A 22,083-nucleotide genomic window follows, 5' to 3' on the forward strand; every position below is an offset into this window, starting at 1 on the left:
CCCAAGCTAACTATAATCTGTTACCAATCTTCTATTCCTCACATAGCACCGCATCTGCCATCCCCATGCCTTTGGACTGATTATGCCCCAAAGACTGGAATGTACTCTCTCTTGACCTCTGCCTCACAGAATCTCACAGAAGCACTACATTCTATATGTCTTCCTTAACCCCCACCCCAAATAACTTGTTTTTATTCCCTTTATCTTTCTTCTGAATATATTTATATATGCACTTTTTATCTGTCCCATTAAAATGGAAGCTCCATGAGAATGGAGACCGTTGCCCTTTTTTTAGTATACTTACCCTTCTAGGACAGTGCCTAAAATGTAGTAGATACATAATAAATGCCTGTTAATTGAACAATTGATCTATAACTTTCTAGTATATTTGAGCAAATACAATATACTGTTCACATAATCTTAACATCTATATAGGCATATTTGAGTCTCATAAGAAACTTAGGAGGAAATAGGAAATAAAAATGGAAGATTCAAAATTTTCTCTAAGAATCACTTATTTTAAAGTTAGAAGTTTTACAAGCTGCTTTTTCCATAAATCAATGAAATAATATAACTCAATTAAAAATATTACACAGCAGAAAAATTTTGTCATTGAAATAATAAAATAAAATTTGTACTCAGTCTTTTACTGTTCCCTTAGGACCAGATGAGAGACCCAGAGGCTTGGCCCAGAGAAACCAGACACTGCAAGGATTAGTTAATGTGCTTTGTTCACACCTTGATTGCAGAGCTAATCTGAAAATTTCAAGGCTGGTATTGAAAGGACCTGGTCAAATGCTTGTACTTTCATCTGTCTGCTCCCACTAGGATTCCAAATACTCAGGGGTTAAGGGACAAAAAATAAGGGGAGAGTCAGCAAGTAGCTGTATAACAATAGATCAGAGGCGAAAATCTACTTCTTCCATGCTCCAATAAGAAAATATTGCCCAAGTGGTTTGATTAGATAGTTTTCATTAATTATAATCCAGAGACATGAGGGTGAACTAAAAGCCTTTTTTCTTTCAAATTTCCTGGTAGGAAAGCTTTCTAAAATGTAAGACCATTTTTCTTTCCTTGATTGGCAAACACTATATCCTCCCGCCTTCCTAGCTGTTAATGCAGGTTATCCTTAAATAATGATTCATTGTATATACGTATGGGCATTTAAATTGCTTAGATGGATAGAACATTAAACTTGGAATCAGGAAGACTCCTCTTCCTGAGTTCAAATACTTCCTCAAATTTTACTAGTTGTGTGTGACTGTGGCAAGTCCCTTAATCCTGTTTCTTTCAGTTTCTCAGTTGTAAAATGAGGAAGAGAAAGAAATGGCCAACTACTTAGGTATCTTTACCAAAAACACCTCAAAGGAGGTCACAAAGAGTCTTAAAGATCGCAAAATTGACTTTCCAACTAAACAAAACAACAATTACTCAGTTGTTTCCCTATTGTATACATTTACCCTTCTCAACACACACCCACCACTTTCTTTCTGTCCCTATCAACTCCTTTTCCCTTCCTCTTCTCATTCACCATACACACACACACACACACACACACACACACACACACACACACACACACACACAGACACGCACACAGAAGGTAAACTTCTTGAAGGCCAAGGGTATTTTTTTCATTTTTCTTAGTATCTCTAGTACCTGTCTGCCTTGCAAACATGGAGCTTAATAAATGCATGTTGACTAATTTCTTCTCTTTCTGTCTCTCACAAAGTAATGATGGAGGGGCAGCTAAGTGGCACAGTGAATAGAGTACTAACTCTGGAGTCCAGAGGACCTGAGTTCAAATTCAGCATCAGATACATAATAATTACCTAGCTGAGTGACCTTGGGCAAGTCACCTAAGCCCATTGCCTTGCAAAAACAAAAACAGAAAAAAGTAATGATGGAAATTTTACAGTCTCCAATACATCAGTGATTATTCACACATACATACATACACACCTACACATCCATCACACATATACACATATACATAAACATATATGCATATATATATATATATATATATATAATATGAAATCCCTATGTAGTCTTGTGAATATAGATCATGATTTTGATACCACTCCAAGAAACCAGGAAACTGAATCATATAACCACTTTAAAGACCTAATCACCACTTCTATGTCTCCTAAAAAGATTCTGTTATAGGCAGGAGAAAAATAGCAAGCAGTCATTGTTTTGAAATCTTGTTTCTCAGTGAGGTAATGACAATAAGATTATATATCAGATTCAGGAATAATGCTGGGGACAACAAAAATATTATTCATAATTTTAAAATTCAGGACTTTCCCTTTTTTGAATTAAATATCATCATGTAATAGCAGAGGCCTCAAGCTCTGTTTTCCTCTAGAGTTATCCAAATAGGTATTGGCAATTCACATGTCTTGTTATTAAAGTAAAGGGATATTTTGAACCGTGCTAAGGTATATTTATGTATGGTCTGTGCTGAATAGTTTATCGCAAGCTTTCAATGAATTATTTTATTGTACTGAATTTATCGTAACAAGTTATTTATTATATGTTCTGTTATTCGTGTTCCTGCTCAGTGAAAAATAATTTCTATTTCCATGACATTTACTTGTTGATAGTATTTTTTTATAACCTTGCATTTTTGCTCTACTATTCATTTTTAGCCATGACGAGCAGTGATTTAGAGATTTTACAACAGCTTCCTAAGGTTTATGCACAGTGAATCATAATACTGGCAACTGTCTCCCGGTATGTAAGGTCAACAGGAGAATGAAAAGTTTTATTATTATTACAAATTTTGGAGTTAAACATAAATGGTAAAAAAAATAAACAAGTTTGTCCAATCTTTAAAACAATAAGACATGCACACATACTTATTCATTTGAGCAAAAATGAAATTTTCATTGGCTTCTATCTATCAGAAAGAGATAAATTCAGTACCCAGACAGCAGGCTGTAGTGGATGACAATCAGTATCACCTCATTCAAGTAGAGTGCTCTAAAGGAAGCAATTTTTACATTTCTTCTAGCGCTTTATTAAAATGGTTGACTACCTAGAACTTTTTATTGCCTGCAATAGTGGAAACCAGAGTTACCTAGACTAGAATGAGTTATGCTGCTGATTTATTCTCAGGAATAACCTTAGATATAGTACCATTATCACATACTACTCATTTGGAAAGTAATGGCATTTGGAAAACTTTATGAAATAAGATTACAAGATTGAAACACCTGTTCTAATAGATCCACCTGGGATCCAACAACATAAAAAAATAATTTACATGTATGTATGCCTATGGACTTGCATGCATATATATGCATATATATAGCATGCCTTTATTTCATATAATTGATTTGCTTTGTAATCTTATTTTATATATTTAAAAACATGATTTTGCAAAGAGATCCATAGATTTCCCCAGACTGCTCAAAGTATCCATGACACAAAACAGTAATTTCTGTTCAAATGTTTGTCCTTTTTTTTAGGTTTTTGCAAGGCAAACGGGGGTTAAGTAGCTTGCCCAAGACCACATAGCTAGGTAATTATTAAGTGTCTGAGACCAGATTCAAACCCAGGTACTCCTGACTCCAGGGGCGGTGCTTTATCCACTATGCCATCTAGCCGCCCCCTGTCCTTCATTCTTGAAGAAGACCATGACAGCAGGAAGGTGATGCCATGACAAACACATGAATTGGATTTGAATGAGGGAGTGCTGTGTTAAGGCACCATTTCACTGTCTCCTCCAGAGACATCTGGGTCCAGTGGCCAGATATAGATCAGGACAACTGGAAATGACCCTGGATGTGAGGTAATCAGTGTTAAGTGACTTGTCAAAGGTCACACAGCTAGAAAGTATCTGAGTCTGGATTTGAACTCTTGTCCTCCTGACTTCAAGGCTAGAGTGCTCTATTCGCTGCAGCATCTAGCTTCCTCTTTCTGTTCTAGATTCCAGGAGTAAGGCAGATAGGGACAAAGGGCAGCAGCAATGAGTATCAGGGAGAAGTGGGAAATGGGATGATATCACAGATACCTGCAATTTGGCCTGGAAACTTGGTGGCAGAAAATACTCTATGCTGTTGAAAAGCAGTTCTCACATGCATTTGCATGGGTTTTTGGCATGCCAGTAAGTAGCTGGTAGAACAAGAAGATGACATTCCCAAACTTGGGGGGCACTGGGGGAAGTATATAATCTGACTTTAAAAACTGCAATTTCACTCCCTATGAAATCCAGGTGTTCTAAAGAAATGATGAGTGGAGAAATACTTTCAACACTATATAGTGCTGTATATTTTAAGTAATTATAATCATTATTAATTGGATGTTTCTTGTTGATTTTGCAAATTCCTCTTGAAACAGAGAGCACTGTACATGATGTTTACAATGAAAGGTGATTCTTAGTGACACAATTAGTCAACAAAGAAATCAATAAATATTCATTCGATATCTGGTTGATTTAGAGCCCTGCAAGAAGTGCTGGGGGAGGGGGGAGTTACAAATGATGTTTTCACCAAAATCTTACAAATGTGAAACTCATTATATAGTTGTCCTTACTAGAAATTCTATCCCTAACACAGAGAAACTGAGAGTTCTTTAGTCATACCTAGGAATTTCAAGACATCTTATGAAATTAAGGAATCTACTGAACAAAAGCCAGGAAGATTTCCCATTGATCTACCAAGCTGGAAAGATTTTGAATAGAGGTCCTAGGAGAGATAGTGTACCAGTTGTCTGTGAATGAGACTAACAATGAGGCTGTTCTCACGATGAGGGATCTCTAAAGCCATAAGACCTCTTAAAGAATATATAGGGTTGAAATATATGTTGGTGGAAGGAATACCCACAACAATTAAATAACACATTTTTCAAATATTGCAGCACAGCAGATTATATTCAATAGATGTTACAGTGAGATTCAGTGTATAAAGTCAATTGAATTTAACCATAATACTACAAAGAGGTTTTATTTTATTTTTAATCCCAAATTAAATCATAATACTTTTTCTAATACAGAAGTTATTAACCTGAGGTTCCAAAACTTTAAAAATACTGACTGATAATCACATTTAAATATAGTTGATTTCCTTTTTAAATCCTGTGTAATTTATTTTATACATTTAAAATAATATTTTGTCATGCATGAAAAATAATGGTAGACAAAATAAAATACATGAGAGTCTACCTGCCAAGATAAACGCAGAAACTTTATGAACACAATTACAAAACACTTTTTCACAAAACTAAAGTCAGATCTAAACAACTGGAAAAGGATTTCTGGCCAAGATGGAGGAGAGAAACCAAGCACTGTTTTAAGATCTCCCGACTCTCCTTCAGAACTGACATGACTCAAGCCTCTTAATAGATTTTGGATTAACCGAATTCACAGAAAAATAGAGAGGAATATCTCCTAGCAAGGTCTGTCACAGGGGAATGTGGGCATATCCAGGGTAGAGAGCAGAGACCCAGAACACCAGTGTTAGGATGAGGCAGGGGACTTGACCTGAGAACCAAGGCATGGGAAGCCTCTGCAGAAAGCTGCAGTATGGCTGTCCAGTATACCCATCTGGCTGACCTGGCTGGTCTGGAAGGCCCAGGCTGTGAGCCCTGTGTTTCCAGCCACTGAAGTCCCCCAGGTTCTGGCTGGAGTCCTCATTATTCCTGTGAGAAAGTCTGACTTTCTCCAGCACAAATACAGAAACAGTCCCAAGTGTTCACACCTTGCCCCAAAGGCCAGGATGTGAGCAAAGGCTCTAGAACTCTCAACACCCAAGGTCTGCAAACCAGCCTCTCCCCCAACATAAGACCCCAAAATGAAGAAAGGTCAATGCAAATCAGGGCCTACTGAATGTTACATTGGAGATAAGGATACAGCTAAGAAAAGGAGAACAGAAAGAAAAGGACAGAAAGGAAGAAATTTCGGAGGAGAATATGAATCAGTCTCTAGTCCAGAAAGACTTCTTAGAAGAGAGCAGAAAGGGGTTAAAAAATCAAATGTAAAAGTTGGGAAAAGAAATGCAAGAGAAAAATTAACATCTTACAACAAAAAATGACAAAAAATCCTTTAGGGCAAATGCAAATGCTTCCATTTTATGGGAGAGTTCATCCCATTCAAATTCAAAATTATGATTACTAAAGTTCCTATTTCCCTTCATCCTATCTCCCCCATTTGTATTTTTCTTTCTCCTTTCCCATGATCTCACTTCACCAATGTTTCACTTTTGATTACTTGCTCCCTCAATCTGTCCTATCTCTCAGCCCACTTCCTTTTTCTCCTACCTTTTCCCTTTAACTTTTTTCCTTAGTTTTACTTTTCCCCTCATGTTTTCAGTCCTTTGTTTTCCTTTCTCCATTACTCTCCTATTTCTAGGATGAATTTCTAATCTCGATTGGGAATGTTTCCTCATTGAGGTAAATCTGCTAGTAGTAAGATTTATTCAGTGTTCACAATTTCCCTTCTCTCTGGCTAATATAATAGGTCATTTGTGCCTCTTCATGTGGTGTTATTTAATCCACTAATGCCTCTCCCTTCTTCTCCCAGCATTACCCTTTTTGTTTTAATTGTTTTATACTTGCTTTGTACACATTCCTTCTGTCAAAGTATATTACTTTCATCTGATCTCTTAGAAGTACAATTCTCAAGTGTTGATTGATTGATTGATAAGCATCATCTCATCATAATCACGTTATACCCACAGTCTCTGTCCAAGTACATTCTCTCCAACTGTCCCAATAGAAACACAGTGGTCATGAGTTAAAGTATCATCACATTATAATCAATCTATACCCACACCCTCTGTCTAAGTATGCTGCTTTCAACGTTCCTAAGAGAAATATGAGTTGTAAATATTGTCCTCCTGGGTAGTGATAAACTGTCTAGTTTAATCTTATTGACTATTTTTTTTCCTTTCCATTTCCCTTTTTACACATCTCTTGAATCTTGTATTTGAAGATCAAATTTTCTGTTCAGTTCTGAACTTTTTATCAGATAATTTTGAAAGTCCTCCATTTTGTTGAAAATTCATCTATTCCCCAGAAAGAGTATGCTTAATTTTGCAGAGTGGTTGAACACTGGTATAATCCAAGCTCCTTTGCCTTCTGGAATATCATATTCTAAGCCCTACAATCCTTTAATTTTGAAGTTGATAAATACTGGATAAGCCTAACTGTGGCTACCTAATTTTTAAATTGATTCTTTTTTTATATTTTTTGCAAGGCAGATGGGGTTAAGTGGCTTGCCCAAGGCCACACGGCTGGGTAATTATTAAGTGTCTGAGACCGGATTTGAACCCAGGTATTCCTGACTCCAAGGCCGGTACTTTATCCACTATGCCACCTAGCCGCCCTATGAATTGATTCTTTTTGACTGCTTGCAATATATTCTCCCTTATCTGATTGTTCTGAAATTTGGTTATAATATTCCTTGACATTTTTATTTTGATATCTCTTTCTGGGAGTGATCAATAGATTCTTTCAAGGAGTAATTTGTCTTCTTGTTCTAGAACATTAGGGCATTTTCCATGATAATTTCCTGTGTGATATTGTCCAGTTTTATTTTCTTCAGTTAGCTGTTGTGTTTCCTTTTCTAATTGGTTAATTTTATTTTTTGATGAATTGCCTTCCTTTTCCAATTGGTCAATTTTTTAAAGGAATATTTTCAATTTCTATTTCAGTCAATTTTACTTTGAAAGGAGTTGATTTCTTTTTCCATTTAGCCAATTTTTCTTTTAAAGGAATTGTTTTCTTCAATGATTTTTTTCATAGTTCTTCTATATGACTCATATTTCTATTCTCAATTTTTCTTCTTGCTCCGTTCTTTGATTTTTAAAATCTTTTTTTCATGGGGAAACTTGGTGGCACAGTGTATAGAGTACCAGCCCTGGAGTAAGGAGGAACTGAGTTCAAATCCAGTCTCAGACACTTAATAATTGCCTAGCTGCATGACCTTGGGCAAGTCACTTAACCCCATTGCCTTAAATAAATAAGTTTTTTTAAAATCCTTTTTGAGTTCTCATAGCAGGTCTTTTTAAATTTGAGACCAATTCATGAACCCCTTTGAGGCTTCACATATTTATATTTTGTCACTGATTTCTTCTTCTAAGATGGCATTTTCATAACTATCAGAATAGTAGCTTTCTGTGGTTAGCACTCTTTTTGGTTTTTTGTTCATTTTGATAGTTGAGTTCTGCTCCTGTGGCATAGGAGGTATATAGTCAAAAGTTTTGTTTTTTTTTTTGTACTGGAGTCCAAGGGTCTGTTCTCTGGCTTTCTACTGTGGTTTCTAAGGTACTTGCAATTTGTGCCCTGTGTTAGGGTAACCCAACTTAGTCCCACCTGCTACAATAGTCTAAACTGCTGAACTGGACCTTGAACTGTATTGTGACTAAGAGCCTCACTCTGGGTTCCTAGCTCTCCTGCCTATGCTGGGTTATATTTTTCCCTTTTACCCACATGAGAGTGAACTCTTCTGATGTTACTCCACAATATCTTGAGTTCACAAGTTGTTTCACTCTGGTTCTGTACATTTAGTCTGTTTAGAGGCTTCGTTTAAAGTTGTTTGAGAAAGCTCCAGGATCTTCCTAGCTTCATACCCTCATCTTGGCTCCATCCAAAAAGTCTTCTCAAAGTGTATTATAAAGCAATAAATATCAAAACAATCTAGTACTAGCTAAGAAATGGAATTATGGGCCAGTAGAATGGATTATATGCACAAGATATTACAATAAATGACCGTAATAATCTAATCCATGTTAAATCCAAAATCAAAGCTTTTAGGAAAAAAACTGTTGATGTGACAAAAATTACTGGGAAAACTGGAAAACAATATGGCAGAAATGAGATATAGAAGAGTGTCTCATACCATATACCGATATCAATTCAAAATGGGTTACATGATTTACACATAAAAGGCAATACTAAAAGCAAATTAGGAGAGCATGGAATAGTTTGGCAAATCTATGAATCAGGGAAGAATTTAGGACCAAATATAAATTATACAGTATAAAATGTATAATTGATAATTTTGATTATATAAAATTTAGAATATTTTGTATAAGCAATACTAATGCAACCAAAATTAAAAAGAAAGCAGAAAACCAAGGGAAAATTTTTCCAGTATTTATCTGTTAAAGGCCTCATTTCTCAAACAGAAGAAAACAGAACACTAAAAATTAGAATTGAGCAAATGGAAACTAATGACACTATGAGAATCCAAGATTCCCTCAAAATAAATGAAAAGGCTAAATAAACAGAAGACAATGTAAAGTATCTCTTAAGGAAAACAACCAACCTGGAAAATAGAACCAGGAGAGATAATTTACAAATTATTAGTCTACCTGAAAGTCACAAACAGGAAAGGAGCCTGGACCATATCATGTAGGAAATTATCATGGAAAACTGCCCTAGAACAAGAAGATAAAATGGTCTTTGAATGAATCCACTGATCACACCCTAGAAAGAAATCCAAAAATAAAAACTTAAAGGGAATACTATAGGCAAATTTCAGAATTTTCAGCTAAAGGAGATTTTACTGCAAGCAGCCAAAAAGAAGCAATTTAAACACTAGGGAACCACCATCAGGCTTATATAGGACTTATCAACTTCAACATTAAAGGATGGAAGGGCTTGAAATATCATATTCTAGAGGGCAAAGAAGCTCAGATTATATCCAATATTCAACCACCCTGTAAAATTAAGCATGCTCTTTCAGGGGAAAAGATGAATTTTCAATGGAACAGAGAAAATTTAAAGTTATTTCATTAAAAAAAACAGAAGTGAACAGAAAAAAAAGTATTCCATAAGACTAAATGAGAAGAAAATACCTCTAACTCTTGAGAATTTTATTACTTTTAGGATAGCTGAAAGGAACACATTTAGATGCAGGGTATGAGTTTAAACTGTTCATGATGTGATGATTTATTTTAGCCCATGAGGGTTGCATTTTTATTGGGACAATGGAATGAAGGGTACTCAAACAGAGGGTATAGATATAAATTGATCATGAAGTTATGTATTTTTTCTCATGAGGGTCATATTTCTACTAGATTAGTTGAAGAGAATATGCTTAAATAGAGAGTATGTGTATAAATTGATCATGATGGTGATAATTATTCTGGCTCTTGAGAATTGTACTTCTATCAGGATAGTTGAAAGGAGTATACTCTGACAGAGAGTGGGGGTACATAACAGGTATAAATCAATTGAGAAATAAAAAAAATATTATCTTGGGACAAGAATGGGAAGCATTACAGGATAATTAACACTACATGAAGAGGCACAAAGGAACTATCACAGTAGTTGGAAAGATGAAAGAAGGTTTATACTCTTACTCTCAACAGATTTAATTCAAATAGGGAATGATATAAATTCTCAATTGGATTTAGAAATTTACCCTACCCTTCCCCTACAGGGAAGTAGGAGAGAAAAGGGGAAAGGACAAGCAGTAATCAGAAAACATACAATGATGAGGAGGGATAAAAGGAAAAGAGAAAGAATATGTAAATGGGGGAAGATAGGATGAAGGAAAATAAAAGGTTTTAGATGTTATTTCTTTTTCTCTCATAATCTTTTCCCCCTTGGTTCTATTTCTTTTACAACATGCCTAATATGTAAATATATTAATTATGATTATACATGTACAATCTATATCAGATTATTCACTTCCATGAGAAGGAGGGGAGGGTACTAGAAAATGAAGAACTCAAAAGCTTGCAAAAGGATGAATATTGAAAACTCTCTGTAAAAAAAGAAAAAAAAATGGAAAGACAAAAGACATGAATGGATGCAGTGAAATGAGCAGAACCAGGAAAACATTGTAAACAAGAACAACAATATTGTAAGATGATCTATGGAGAATAACTTAGCTATTCTCAGCAATACAATATAATATAAGAAAATTCTGAAGGCAGACACTTTATTTTCTTGCGGTGGGAACTCTCTATGTATTCTTTCATAGCATGACTTTTATGGAAATGTGTTTTTCCCAACTATACATATATAATCTATGTCAAATTATTTGCTTTTTCAATGGGAGGAAAAGAGTCAGAGTGAAAATCTGAAACTCAAAAATTTTAAAAAAATAATGTTAAAATTGTTTTTACGTGTAATTTGGAAAATTAAAATATCAAAAACAAAAAAAAAATGACAAGCAGGATGATTTCAGAAAAACCTGGAACTGATATAAAGGGAAGTAAACAGAACCAGAAGAACATTGTATATAGTAACAGCAAAATTGTGTGTTGAAGAACTGTGAAGACATAATTAGTCTCAGTCACATAATGATCCAAGACAATACCAAAGGATTCATGATAAAATGATGAAACCTGCTATCAGAAAGTAATGTTATTATCTGAATATAAACTGAAGCATGATATTTCTTTCTTTCTTTTTCTTTGGCTTGTCTTCTTGTACAAAATGACTAATATAGACACATTTTACATGCTTGCATATAACCTACATGAGATTGCTTAGCTTATCAAGGAAGAGTTAGAGAAAGGAAATAGGGAAGGATAGAATCTGAAACTCAAAATTAAAAATAAAATAAGTATCAAAAGTTGTTTTAACATCTAATTGAGGGGGTAATATTATTAAGAAATACCATTCTAGAGTCAATAGGCTACATCAGACTGCCAAAGACAGGAATACATGACACTAAGAAGGTCATGAATCTTAAAGTTACAGAATATATATATGTATATATATATATATATATATATATATATATATGTATGTATGTAAATGTAAATATGGCAGAGGTTATATCTTTTCTAAATCTTTATCTCCTCCATCATATCTATATAAATGGTTCTTGATTTTAATTCTGACACATAATTGCTATAAAATTGTATTCTACTTTATAGGACCCATGGCAACTTTTATACTGACTAAATGACGTCATGAAACACATGATGTCTCTGATTGTGTTTGTACTATCTCCCCAGAAGTAAAGAAACTATCAGCACAACCATGCCTGAAACAGTAACAGCTATCATGACAACCCATTCAACCTTGGTGATAAACTTCCACATTGCTCTTGTTATTGCTACTAGAAATGAGTGGGTGTTTCTCAAATGAAAATACATGCTGAATAAAATATATTCCTCTCCACCACTACTAGCAAATACATTCATACGCATATACACACTTACAGATGTATGTGTATCTTTAGTAAATTTACTTTCTTTCTCTTTCATGACCTTTTTCTCCCTTAGTTCTAATTCTTCTTTTGCAACATGCCTAATATAGAAATATGTTAAATATGACTGTACATGTACAACCTATATTGGATTGTTCACTGCCATGGGGAGGAGAGAGCGGATGGTAAAAACTTCATCAAGCTGATATGGTCAGGGAATGAGTTCTTCCATATAAAAGAATTTTTTAGGTAACTAACCTTAAAATTAATGATGAAAATCTAAAATCTAACAAACATCTAACTGTCTAAGTTTTTTAGAGTATAATAAATATAATTAAATGTTCTCCAGATACACAAGTGACACGTAATCAGTGCCACCTACTGTGCTAAATATCATTGCATTAAATATCTTTGGGGATTACACAGGTGTGGGAACAACAGCCTCAGACTTTTTTCCTCACTGTACTGGTCACTTTTTAGTGTTAGCATCTCTGAACAAATGTTCCCTAATATGTTGCCTACTGACAACAAAAGGAAAAAAAAAAGCATGTTGAATCAGTTACATTTTGTGTACATTTCTATTTCAATAGACTTTAATATATAGAAAAAAGTCTCACTTTTCAATATAAAAATGCATGAGCTTTATATTAGCTATTTTCCTTGCTCAGAAGTCTTTTCCATGTTTCACATTTACCAAGGTTAAGTTGAGACAGCTGAATGCCACACAACTGGGAATGTTATTGTACTTTACTTATCAAATATGGCCCATTTAAAAATGCCAATCGCAAAATCTAATATTGATTAGTAAATATTTATCATGTGTCTAATATGAATATGCCTGGTTTCTTTGGTGGAGTTAAAGAGGAATAGGGTGCCTGAATTATCAAGAATACTGCTAAATCACTAGTTATTTAATGAGCTGTTCAGTTGGGTGCGATGAAAGCATAAATACAAGCTAAGGTCTATATTCACACCTTATAAGCAGCCAGTTAATTTCATGTGTTCTGTGACCATATTATTGATCAGACTGGATCTCTAAATCATAACTCAGGATTTTGACAATGCACATTTTTGGTTACTTGGAAAATGAATCAGAGTAGATGACTAGTTCCTAATAACTCATCACCATAAATTTTTGGAAAAACAATTCAAATTGCCTACAACAGAGAACAGTTGCCTTCCTTTGGTGTAAACAGTTCAGACTTTTTAAATCCTCTTTTAAGGATAAGAGATGAAAATTCTAAAATCTTTGTGTTTCTCTGTGTTTACTGATTCCTCATGCTTCCACCGGAGAGCAAAGAAAAGTTTTGATTTTCAGGGAGAGATTAATCAAACATAAAACAATTCTTGTTCTTAAGGCACTGAAACAATGGTCTGAGATTCAATCATGTTTGGATCATTATGAAGATTCTCATATCATATATTAAAACTGAATGCAGCTGAGAACAAGATCCTCTGAAGATCAAAATGGTAAATTCAGCAATTTGACTAATCACTTAAAAAATAAACTTTACTTCTTTTTTTTTTTTTAGATTTTCGTAAGGCAAATGGGGTTAAGTGGCTTGCCCAAGCCCACACAGCTAGGTAATTATTAATTGTCCGAGACCGGATTTGAACCCAGGTACTCCTGACTCCAGGGCCAGTGTTTTATCCACTATGCCACCTAGCTGCCCTTTCCTTCTTTTTTAGATGGGAGTCAACTCCAAACCATTTGAAAAGTGCGGAAAATAAATATTCTTGCAGCTGCTTAAGCTAGCATACTTTAGATTTTGGAATTTCTATACTATCCATTGTATGGAAAATGCCAAATATCCAGTCTCTTTCAAAAGCAACTCCATCATCAGCATGTGCCAACCTGAGAATTGTAGCGATTCTAGGTTCAGTTTAAATCCAGAGTGGGGAAGAGAGATTAAGGAATATGGATACTAAAGTAAAAGACCCTTCTTCCCACCAGTCATAAAATGATCAATGAAAACTAGTTCATTCCTTTCTATACTAGAGTTTCAATGTATTAGAAAAACACAAAAAGAAACAATTTAAATAGATTACTCTCCATTTAGTTAAATGAATTACTCATTTAAAATATTTTCAGAATTCTCATTCTCATTCACAAACTAGAGTAATAACCTGTCTTTCCTTTGTTCTATAATTGTTTCTTCCACCTTCCATAATTGAAAATCTAGTCTTTTCTGACTTTAGAACAATAAGATCAACAACTTCCCTTCTTTCAGGGTCAAACAATTTTTGTATACACTAACATAATTTAAAAATAATTAAAATTACTTTATGATTTAACATGACCCACTGGACTACCAGAGTGGTCTTAACCCTTCCTAGTATAATATATTCAACAATGCATTAAAATGTGATGAGAGACTTAATGGAGGATCCAAAAGAAGCCTTGTGGAGGAATAATACCAAGTAGTTTAAAATTAAGACAACCTTAATTCTTCAGTGTTGAAGACTGGTCTTGATCACTTCCCTACAAACTCAAGAAATTGATCTAGGAACTACCCTACTAAATTCTATTCATCCACAGTACAGTCCTAGATTGACAAATAGCTTTTGTTTCTAATGCTTCAAAAGACATTCATTCATCCACCCAAAGAACAAATTTTAAGTACCTAAAGTCTGAAACTTTTGTAAAGTAGGGAAATGACCCTGGGTTCTTGAAGACATTGCTAAAGGAGTGTGAGTTCTGGTAGGTCCTAACAAAATGGAAAGGGTTTAATCATGAGCCCAGCAGTGAATATTTATATTGTTCCTCTAGAGACCAGGCTAAATGTTTGTAAAAGTTCACCCTGATGAAAAAGTTGGCCTAAGAGTGATGGAATTTTCAGTGACAACAGCTAAAATCATCTACCAAATCAGTTACTGTCTATAATCTGCATCATGGATTAAAGACTCAGCAAAGTACACCATAGACTCTGGAAGTGATGAATTAAACCTCTAAAAGGTACTATAGAAGGTCTTGGGGAATCAGTTATGCAATTGATACATGATTTCATTGATATGAACATGTCTTCCAATGCTGGAGATCACTACCTAAAGCACAATCACCCGCTTAGCAGTTTTGGGATGTATTCTTCCACAAATCTCCATACCGATCCAACTAATCAATGAAGACTATCCTCTAGTTCTTGGAGTATTTTGTGTCAGGCTCTTCATCTGCTATCTCTTTGCCCACTTCCTCTTCTGGTCACATAGCTCTGGTGACATGTTTTATACAACTCTTAGGATTCAAGTCACTGTCGGTAATAATACTATATAGCACACCAATAGTGGGTACCAACCATTTTGAGTCTTCAGAATCTGGTGTCTTATGATTTCATATTTAACTGTGAAAAACACAAGGGTTAAAACAAAACAGGATTTTCTGTCAGAGAGCAAGCACCCCAGAATCATGAAAAGAACGAGAAAATTTCCCAAATGCCAATTCAGTCTCTTCTTTGCATCCAATTTTGTTCCCAGTTCGTTGTCAATTTGTAGTATCTGTTTAGTGATATGGATTAACTCAATGGGCTATCCAACCAACTGTATAGCATGGTCCTGGCAAAGGGCATTCTCCAAATGATTTTTCCTGTGAGGAATTTTAGGCTGATTTCTTCTGAATGGTTGGAAATCTAATTAGGGAGGCTTAAGAAAAGATGTGGTGATCACAAAGAACCAGCAGGGCTTTATTAAGAACAATTCATTTCAGACAATCCTTGTTCCCTTTTAATCAAGGGTTTTCAGACTGGAAGGTCAAGAAAATCCTATAGATACTATTTCCCAGATTTTAGTAAAGCAATTGACGCAATTTCTCATGCTATTCTGTGGAAAGGACAGAGTGATATTTGGCAACCTGGTAACAACAATTAGGGAGAACCGTTGCCTTCCTGGGGCACGTATCCAAGACATAACAGGAAATATCCCGAGACTTTTCAAAATGGATAATAAATACCCACTTCTGCTGGTTCATTTAAGGCACAAATGATACTGCCAGAAGGCACCTCCATAGCACTGTCAATAATTATGAAGACTTGGGAAGGAAACTTAAAAACACATAGGGGTACAGATTGTATTTTCCCCACTGTTGCTAATGACAATGACGACAACAGCAATAATAAGTGCTAGGATTTATTTAGTACTTTAGGTTTTGCAGCACACTTTAATCCCTACAACAATCGTGTGAAGTAGGCTCCATAATCATATCCCTATTTTATAGATACAGAAATTGAAACTATGAGGGTAAGTGACATTCTAGGGTCACATAATTAATAAGCATCTCAGACAGGATTCAGATTCAAATCTTTATGACTCTTCAAGTAGTGAAAAATTAATTTGAAGGGTCAACAGCAGGTTAAGAAGGTGGTGTTCGTAAAAGGCATTTTGACTTCTGGAACATGTCATAACATATATGAATGACAGATTCTGACCAGGAATGAAGTACAATTAACAAAGACTGGTAGGAATGTACTTGCCAGGAGCCTTGCAAATCTAATCAAAAGGGTTTTTACGTAAAAATAGATTGGGAAGACAGACAACTAGTACCTACCTTGAAAGAAGAGAAATAGAATTTGAAACAACCAGAAGTCCACAGCTGACAAAATAAAAAAAAAGCCCACAGTAAAATCTATAGCCTCAAATGTATAAATACAAAGCCCTACAGATAAGGCAATAAACAAAAGAAATAACACAATCTGCCACAAGGAGGTAACCTTCAGCTGATCAGTGTCATTGGAATCTATCATAACTAGACCCTGACTCCAGAAGAGTATACCTTATTTTAAATAAACTGGCAATGTAAAAGGGGGCATCGTGGGATTGTTGCTGTAGTTGTTCAGTTGTGTGGACTTCATAATTCTGCAGATCATAGCACATCAACACTGTGTATGGGAATTTCTTTGCAAAAATATTGCAGTGGCTTGCCATTTCTTCTTCCAGTGGATTAAGGCAAGCAGAGGTTAAATGACATGTCCAGGATCACATAGCTAGTGTTTGAGGACACATTTGGACTCAGGAATCAATGAGCCATCTAACTGCCTCTTGAGTGCCTCTATTCATGAGGAAATGCAGGAATCTGGAGGAAAAGGATGATAGAAAACTATTGGGGAAAAGATAAATGGAGGGAAAAACAAATTATTGTCATTGAAGTATGGTATAAACTATCTGAATAGAAAGAGGAAATAGAGGAAGAGTTTGGAGAAAATATCACAGGTCTGGCAAATAGGCATAATATAGAAGTAGCAACTAGGGAGTATAAGGCCAGAGTTCAAATCCTGGCTCAGATAATTACTGATACTGAACAAGTCATTTAACCACTCTCAGTCTCAGTTTTCTCATCTGTCAAAAGGGGATAAAACCCTACTTCACAGGAATGCTGTAAGAAGCAAATATGATTTTATATATATACATATACATATACATATACATATACATATACATATACATATACATATACATATACATATACATATACATATACATATAAAACAATGCGAACCTTCAAGAATTATACATTCATGCTAGTTTTTTATTGTTGTTCTTATTGTTCTTTTTTTTGCAAGGCAACGGGGTTAAGTGACTTGCCCAAGGCCACACGCCAGGTAATTATTAAGTGTCTGAGACCGCATTTGAACCCAGGTACTCCTGACCCCAAGGCCAGTGCTCTATTCACTGCGTCACCTAGCCGCCCCCCCCCCCTTACTGCTCATCTTAATGATGATGTGGTGTTGGTCAAAGAAGAGGAACAAATAACCTTAAATCTGTTGGAACTCTTTCAAAAAGTAGAGGAACCAATAAGGTGGTATTCTATTACATTTGATTTTCAAAAAGAAGTTTCTGAGATAGAAATTATGGGTACTCTCTGGTAAAGGGATCACTGCTTGATAGACTTTGTGATAGCTGAGAGGAAATTTTGGTATAGACTGGCAAGTACCATGTATACTTTGGGGAAAACCAATTTTAAAGGGCTCAAAGAAAATAGAAGTTAAATTCTTAGGTACTAAGATGCTATACATGAAGGAGATATCAACCTCAAAGGGATAGGAAATGTTAAAACCAAAATTCTAGAGGCACAAAGAGAAAAAAAATTTCATTTCAGAGTAAAAATTGGATTTGTCTAAGAGAATGATGGGGCTGCACAGGCAACTCATGAAACAAATTAGATTTTTAAAAGGAAATTCAGAGAAGATGAAAACAAGCCCAGGTAAAAGAAGTTGAATATAAGAATAAATTATGCTATGATGATGATAATAATAATAATAGTTGTCTTTCATGTTCAAAAATGACCATGTCATCTGACTAGAACATTATATTTATTATAATGTGGTAGTATTATGCAAAGATATCCCTCTCACTGCCTCTTCCAGAACCGTTTCACCTTTTGGCCTGATTGATAGAAAACAGGGCTTCTAGTGATGTGGATGCTGTGGGAGTCTTTGGCCTTATGGATGTGGTTTGTTGTGCCTAGTGTTCCTGTGGTGCCTCACTGATATGTTATTGTAAAAAACTGTCAGGAATTATAAGATTTGAAATGAAATGAAACTGGCAAGAGAAGAAAATGACACCAAAAAAAAAAAAGAAAAAGAATTTTGTTTTTGCCATATTACCAGAAAAAGGAGTATCAAAAGTGAGATGAGATGAGATTTTTACATGGAGGGGGGGGGATATACAATGATAACTATCAATTGAGAGAAGGTACTCCTCCTCAACACTCATTTTAGTTCTGTTTTCTCCTACAAAGAGGTGATGTTGGAAAGGAAAGGACAAAAATGATTGAGGAGTTGATATCTAAGATAAGTATGGAGATAATAGGTGAAAGTCTAAATGCCCTTGAAGAATTCAAGTCATCCATGCCAGATTCACTAAATCCTTGAATCCTGAAAGAACTGGTGAATGTGATCACCAAGCTTTTGCAGCGATATCAGAACAATCCTAGAGAAGGGTAAATTTTCTAATTCTCAAAAAAGAAAGAGAACAATCATCAAACAATAGGTCAGTGAATTTAACTTCAATTCCAAACAAAATGAAAAGTATGGATCATTAAAGAGACAGTGGGAAAATAGCTACAGAGACCCACAATGGCTTCATCAGGATCCAGTAATGACAGACTAATCATTTTACCTTTTGCGTCTGAATTACCAAACTAGTAGAGGGGGAGATAAATGATTTGCCTAGATTTTAGCACAGCTTTCAATAAAGGATCTCCTATTATCTTGTAGAGAAAATGAAGAGATGTGAATTGGACAATAATACAGCTTAGATGGATTCATAACCTATCTTATTGAATGGTTAGATTCAAAGAGTAGTTAATGATTCAGTACCTACATGGCAAGAAATATCCAAGGAAACTCAGGAATATGGTTGGTCTTGCAATGTTTAACATTTGGATAAAGATATATATGACATGCTTGTCAAATTTGTAATTCACACAAAACTGAGGAGGGAGTGGGGTGTGACAGAGGTTGCTAGCATACTGGACAATAAAGTCAGGATCCAAATATCTATTAGGCTAGAGTACTGAAGTGAATCTAATAAAATAAAATTCAGTAGGACTAAATGTAAAATTGTATGCTTTGGTAAAAAAAAATTAATTTCACAAGTATAAGTTGGTGGAGGTATAAGTAGATAATAGATCAGAAAAAAGATTGGACTTTAATTTTTAGAAACAAGGAGATGATAGCTTTCATCAGATATCTGGTATATTATCTAGTATATTATGTTCCACTCTAGAAAATTGATAAATAAGATAAAGAATGCCCAGATGAAAGCGAACAAGATGAGACCTGAGTCCATGTTATATGAAGAATAGTTGAAGGAATAGGTAATATTTAGCTTGGAGAAGCAAGGACTGAGAAGGGGTGATAGATATGATTAACTACTATCAAGCATCTGAAGTAGTATCATATAGAGAATTGATTCTATTTGACCACAGAGAACAGAACCAGGAACAATGTATAGAAAGTATAAGGAGTTAAATGTAGGCTTGATGTCAGGGAAAAAAACTTACTAAAAGTAATCAGATTAAATATTTCAAGTCCAAGGAATGGGCTTCCTTTGGAGGTGGTGGGTTGCCCCTCTTTAAAGTTCTTAAAGAATAGACTGGATGATCACTTGTTAGATATGTTACAGTATGGATTAGTTTCAGATATGAAATATATTAGATGGATGCTAAGGTCCCTTGGAGTCTCAGAATATATGGAAATCAGCATAAGAATTACAAAATGGGAGGAGTATAACTGGACATCAATTTAATCTGAAAAAAGATCTTGTGGGTTTTAAGTTGACTGTAAGCTTAGTCAATTGTTATGTCAATTTAGTCTTGCATGACTCTCCATGACCTTATGATGGGTTTTCTTGGCAAAGATACTGGAAAGAAATGGTTTACCTTTTCCTTCTCTAGTTCATTTTAGAGATGAGGAAACTGAGGCAAATAATGTTAGATGACTTGCTCAGAGTCACACAGGTAGTTAAGTCTTAAGCCATATTTGAACTCATTGAGATGAATCTTCCTGACTCCAGGTCCACTGCTCAATCTACTGCATCACCTATCTGCCCATAAGTTCTGTAAGTCAACAGTATAATGTAGCAGCAAATTAAAATAATGTAAAGAAAGATATTAGTGTCCAGGGTTAAATGAATTATAGTCCCACTGTATCCTATTCACAGCAACTCAAAAAGCAATGGGCTCGGTTCTGAGTGCCACATTTTTAGAAGGAACTAAATGGAATTTCTAGAGTGCATCCAGGATGATAAAGGGCCTTGAGTTCATCCCATATGAATGGCAGTTGAAGAAACTGATGGTATTTAGCCTGGAAAAGACAAACTGGATGACTGCCTTCAAGTATTCAAGAGATTCTCTCTGGAAGGGGGATTAGATTTGTCCTATTAGCCCTAAGGCTGGAAAGAGGAAGAATAGGGAAAAGCTACAAAAAGGAAAAAAGCAGATTGGGTAAAAGGAAACCCTAAGCAACAATTCAAGTTTTGAACTACCTCAGAGAGTAGTGGGTTCTTTTCACCATTGTCGAGTGTCAAGGAATATTTGAATGTGCACTTTGGGGTATGTAGGAGAGTGGATTCTTCTTCAGCTATGACCTGGACTACAAGGCATCCGAGTGTACTTCCAATTTTGAAATTCTTTCATTCTGAAAATTACAAAGATAACTCTGAGAAATTAAAAAAATAAATAAGACTCAGATCTTATGGAGGATGCAACACAACTGAAGAAGATAAATTACAGATCTAGGCCACTATGACTTCAAAGATAGTATTTAAAAGGAAGACAAATTGTTATGAACACAAGTGAAAAAGAAATCATTTCATACTGGTAGAATCAAGGAAAGTTTTGTGGAGGATGAGAAGTGTTTAAATTGGGGCTTTGATGAGGGTGTGGATTTTGTTGTTTTCGTTTTGAATGACAAAAAAATGGAGAGAGCTTTCAAGAGACTGGACAGCAAAGGAATGTCACAGTGTGGGCTTTGTTTCTCACATGGTTAACCTGTATAATTTGCAAAACAGTTCATATTTGATAGAGAGGGGATATATTTTCTTTTTAGCCATTCCTTTTAATATTAACAGCATTTTGAATTAAATTAGGGTCAGATTATTTTTTCTATTTCCTATAGATCTTGTCTGTACTTGCAACATTCTTTTAAGTTAATATGATTTCAGCAGATATGGGGGAATGAATGAAAAAATGAGAATCTGACCCATGCTTGATTAATAATATTAACCATATTTCTCTCTATTCCTTTCTCAGAGGAACTATAATATCAAATGGGAAGAATGAAAGCATTGAAGTATAAACTATTCTGGATATTCTAGAAGAGTCCAACTGACCATTCTCTTTGTTATCCTCCCACCTTTCTCTAAAACCTGCTATTGATAGATTTCAATTTTAAATTACGTATGTCAGGACGGCTAAGTGGCACAGTGGATAAAGCACCGGCCCTGGAGTCAGGAGTACCTGGGTTCAAATGCAT

This window comes from Macrotis lagotis, chromosome X, assembly GCF_037893015.1.
Source record: "Macrotis lagotis isolate mMagLag1 chromosome X, bilby.v1.9.chrom.fasta, whole genome shotgun sequence".
NCBI classification, from domain to species: Eukaryota; Metazoa; Chordata; class Mammalia; order Peramelemorphia; family Peramelidae; genus Macrotis; species Macrotis lagotis.